Source organism: Camelina sativa, chromosome 2, assembly GCF_030686135.1.
Source record: "Camelina sativa cultivar CO46 ecotype springtype chromosome 2, ASM3068613v1".
Classification (NCBI taxonomy): domain Eukaryota; kingdom Viridiplantae; phylum Streptophyta; class Magnoliopsida; order Brassicales; family Brassicaceae; genus Camelina; species Camelina sativa.
This window is the reverse complement of record NC_141881.1, coordinates 9226994-9232149: the sequence shown is the minus strand read 5'-3', so window position 1 is coordinate 9232149 and position 5156 is coordinate 9226994. Positions and strand designations below refer to the sequence as shown.

At 42.8% G+C, this 5156-nt stretch overlaps 1 non-coding gene across 1 annotated transcript; it reads left to right on the top strand.

The window, feature by feature from the left end:
- The first annotated feature begins 3647 nt into the window (after positions 1 to 3647).
- On the top strand, positions 3648 to 3754 carry LOC147948338 (small nucleolar RNA R71). The gene has a single exon (XR_015585938.1). It is a non-coding gene; the product is annotated as a small nucleolar RNA R71 (small nucleolar RNA).
- Positions 3755 to 5156: the final 1402 nt, after the last annotated feature.

Here is a 5156-nt window from a genome sequence, read left to right as displayed (position 1 = left end):
AAGAGCCAAGTCAATCATCTTTAGCTCTCCCTCATTGATGTTCCCAGTTTCCTTCCTTGCAAAGAAGGTATTGGCAAGGGCTTTGTGGAAGTACCTTAGGAATGGGCTTCTTATCCTTGAGCTCTTGGAATTGGAGGATGAGTAGTACTTGTTATCCCCAATGGTTTCCCACACAGCAAAGAGTTCTTCTCTTGGGATCATCAAACTCCTATTGCTCCCAACCTCAAATCCAAACACAATTGCTATCTCCTTCATTGAAAGCTCATGCTTCTTCCCTTTGATAGTGAAAGAGATGTGACCAGCTCCATGTTAAGCACTCTTCCTTGCATATGTGTGCAGCTTGACAGTAGCTAGGAACTCACAACTTTCCTCCTTGTAGCCTTCCATGCACAGCCCCATGAACTTGGTGAGATTGCTCTTCTCAAAGAGGTATTCCACATCCTCATCAATGGCAAGCTTCTCCATGGTCTCCTTGTGAGGATATCTAGTTCCCAAGAACTCCATCCTCATGAAAGCATCATAAATCTGCCTATTTGACAGCCCACAAGACTCAGCTTCTCCATCATCCATCAATTCTTCTTCTTCACTCTCTTCCTCACTTTCACTTTCAATCTCTTCTTGCTCAACTTCAACAGCTGGCCTCTTCCCTTTGGCCTTGTGTCTCCTCATAAACTCATTGAGAGTAGGCTCTCTTTCCTCCTCACTCTCAGTCCTCTCAGGATCTTCCTCAACTGACTCTCTCCTTGGATACGGCACCTGGCTCGACCGACTGCTCGACCCGGCACTCGGTCGAGTGGTTGATCTAGTGGTCCGTCGAGTGACTCTCCCAGCTTCACTTCTTGATTCAAGGTCAGCATCACGACGTTCCATGGAGCTTGAAGCGGTTCGGTGAGACTTCTTGGTCATCTTGGAAGACATTTTCAAAAGAAACTGAAGGGAATAGACTCAAAGCTCAAAGTTAATAGGTTAGTGACCCAAAAACTTGAAAGAACAAAGCTTGAGCAAGAGATAAACTTTGAGAGAGATTTTAAAGCTTGAATTTAAATGTTTTGAGCAAATGAGAGAATGTGAGAGGCATAGGATCGTGCAAGGGCTATTTAAAGAAGCCAAGGGGACAAGGAGACAAGGGTGGAGCGTCAATACCATTCAAATTTGAATTGGGAATCTTTGACTTGCTTTTGGCTGTAGCTCGACCCCACACTCGACCAGCACGTGTTCGAGCTCCTTAACCAAATTTGAAATTTCAAAATTTTTCTCCTTGTTCTTCCCTCCACTCGATCGCCCTAACGGTTTGAAGATGAAATGGGCCTTAATTCATACCCAGCTCGGCCGAGTACCTTTCGTGGACTGGTCGAGTGGGCCTGCGAGTCTTCCTCTCCAAGTCCAAATCTCTCCTTAACCAACTACATTCTCACTAAAAGCCTGTCTAACAAAAACATAAAAGAAAACACATCAAAACTACTAAGAATTTAAACCATATTTACAAAGGATACCTTAGGGACTTCCTCCCTAGTGAGCTTGTTTAAAGTCACTAAGCTTGACTTTGGTTTCCTTCTTAACTTTGGTTTAGATACCAAGGAGGTGATGAAATCCTCCCTGGAACCTCTTGGTCACTGTGAAGTTGATCCTTGATCACCTCACCATTAGCACTCAAACCATATTTCTTCTTAAATTTGAGCCTAGGTCTTGCTTTCCTCAAAGACCTCTTGTTCAGCTTGACTTGGAGATCCTCAACCATACTAGACAGCTTTTGAACTGACCTCTTAAGCTTCTCAACAGAATCTTCTTGAAGTGGGAGCTCAGCCTTATGGTCTTTATCCTTGAAAACCTCATGATCAACTTTCTCCTTGATAGTGAAGGGTTGATCATCAATGGTAGGCAGGTTGGTTGGGTTATAGATGTTGAACTTCATGACTGTATCCTCAGCAATGTTCAAGGTCACAAGACCTTCTCTAACATCTATTACTGCTCCAACAGTGGCTAAAAATGGCCTCCCTAACAAGATTGGATCTTCAGGCTCCTTGTCCATCTCTATGACCACAAAATCAGTATGAACCCTTGCCTTCCCTATCTTGAGTGGGACATTCTCCAACCTTCCAACTACCTTTCTATTTGTCCCATCAGCTAGGCACACATGGAGTTTAGTGGATTTGAAATCAGTTCTCCCAAGCTTTTGAGCTAGGGAGTATGGCATCACACTTGTTGAAGCTCCCAAATCACAAAGGCATTGATTGTAGTGGAGGTAACTGATTGTGCAAGGCAGGTAGAATGGCCCTGGGTCCTTAAGCTTAAGTGGGATGATCACTCCTCCAAGGTTTTCAAGATCCTTCTCATCTTGAGCTTGAGCCTTCTTTACTGACAAATCAAGCAAAAAATTTCTATAGAGAGGATATGGTTCATACTGTTCCAAGGCAGGTCCTCTCTCCTCTTCTTGGTAAGCAATGATGATCTCTTGAATAGCCATCACTTCTTCTTTTTTCTCAACCAAAGCTTCTTCCTTCAAAACCCTTTCTTCCTCTTGTTGCTTAGCCAACATCTCCTTTTTCTCAATGATTTCCCTTAACTCCTTGATCCTCTGTGCTTTGAAACGCCCAGGGAATGGTAGTGGAGGCTTGTAAGCAGGAGGAATGTACTTAGCAGGCTTGACAGCTTCAGAGTCCCCAGCTCGATCGACCACTCGAGCATGCACTCGGTCGAGTGGCTGCTCGAGTTCCTGGTCGAGTTCTCCTATGAGCTCCTGTTGCTTTGCACAGATGTCACTTGGGGCTTCAGTAACTAATGAATTCCCCCAAACTTGGACTTCACTGTCCTCAGTGACTTCTTCCTCTTGAAATTGAATGGCTTTGTCTGTGAACTCCCTTGGATTTTGAACAGCTTTTCCAGGGAGTTGGTTAGGTTTTGGAGCTGAAGTAGATGCTATGTTACCCTCCATATACTTTACTCTTGAATTAAGACCCTCAAACTTCATATTCAGATCATTGTACTGTGATGTTAACCTTTGGTTCAACTCAGCAAACTGCTTGGCTTCCTCAATCTTACCTTGTGTTTGCCCAATCAACAATTGTTGCAGCATAGCTCTTAAGTCTTGTTCTTGGCCTTGGTTAGTCTGAAACCCTGGTGGGGGACATAACTGAGGTTGGAACACTTGATGTTGTTGTTTGGGGATGTAGGTTTGTTGCTGTTGAGGCTGTTGAGGTGGATAGACTTGGTCTTGAGGATTAGCCACATTGGTACTCCTATAAGAGAGATTGTTGTTCTTGAAACCCTCTTGGTTGTAGCCTTTGCATCCTCCTTGATTCTGCATGTAGCATAACTCAGCAAACTCAGTCTCCCCCTCTTAAACTTGTGCTTCTTCTTCACCAATGAAATGAATAGACTTGGACTGGCTAAGAAGAATCTTGTCAATTTTCTCATTGACCATCTTCAAGTCCTTTTTATATTTGTCCTCTTGATCAGTTGAGGAGCTCCTTATGGTCCTATCATAGTCCTCATTATAGTTGCCATCTGACTGAGCAAGATTCTCAACTAATTCCCAGCCTTCTTCCACATTCTTGTTGAGGAAGTTGCCATTAGAAGCTGTGTCAAGCAACATCCTTATCTTTGGAAGCACTCCTCTATACAAGGTACTCAAGAGTGACTCATTGCTGAAACCATGATGAGGACATTGAGTCTGATATCCTTTGAATCTCTCCCATGCCTCACAAAAGGTCTAATTACTCTTTTGAGCAAATCCAGAGATGTCATTCCTCAGCCTTGCTGTCCTAGCATTGGAGAAGAATTTGGCTAAGAAAGCCTTCTTGCATGCATCCCAAGTAGTGATTACACCAGTGGGGAGAGTCTTTTCCCATAAATGAGCCTTGTCCCCAAGTGAGAAAGGGAACAACCTCAGCTTAAAACCATCCTCACTTACACCATTGATCCTTGTAAGGCTGAATATCCTGTCAAACTCATCAAGGTGATCAAGTGGATCCTCCATTGGCAGCCCATGAAACTTGTTGGCTTGAATCATGGAGATTAAGCCACTCTTGATCTCAAAGTTGTTGTTGGCAACAGCTGGAGGCACAATTCCAGCCCTTTGGTTGTGAGTGTTGGGTGCATCTCCAGCACCAATGTTCCTTGGTCTCTGAACCTGATCCTGATGATCCATTGCTACTATAACCTCTTGTTGTTCCTGAACAACTCTCCTTTGCTTAGTTCCCAAACCCTTTGTCACCTTGTGGATGTTGTCAATATGCTTGAGAAGATGGTCCTTTCCTTTAGACCTTGTGTGCATCAACAAACACAAACGATTTTTGCCAGGCACACGACTGAGCACAGGCTCTTGTTGGTGATCAAGTCGACTGGAAACTGATGGTTATAGAGATCCGGCATCTGGCTCGAGCAGGTGCTCGATCACTACTCGGTCGTGTGGTGGTCGAGTGTCTGGTCGAGTTGTACCTGAAATGGAACTTCAACCCAGAAACAGAAGATTCAAGCACAGCAACCTCACAAGTGTATAAACGAACTTAATCTTAGACGAATATGGATCCTAAATGTCACAAAAACACACTCAAATGGGAAACGACGCCAAATTGAAACAAGACTATTTGTGTGGTGGTGAATGATGATGAATGTATGCAATGGTGATATGAATGGAATGATGGATGGGTGTTTCAATTCCCCTTATGCTATTGCAGTACAAGAGGTATCAATCCTAAATGAGTGTTTGTGAACAGTTAAGATGTGCATATGAATCTAAGTTAAGACAAATGTAAAGATTGCTTGTCACTAACAATCCTAAGATGAAAAATGTAAAATGCAGAAAATAAACTACAAGAACCAAGAACTAAATGCAAATGAAACTGAATGAATGTAACAGTAATGAAGCAAGAACATAAATAGGAACTACTACTAATGAACTAATGCAAGACAATTGATGAACTAAAAACTAAATGAATGCAACTAGAATGGAACAGGAATGAAACAAGACAATCACAAATCATAAACACAAGTTCTGGGGATGAACTCGAGCAAGCACTCGACCGAGTGTAGGACAACACAATAAACAAAGCAACACAATAAAAAACAGAGCAATGCTAAAACCAATCAAACAACAAGCAAGCAACAGGATTAAGACTAAGATTTCAATAAACAAAGAAGGTTCCTGAGGATGGATT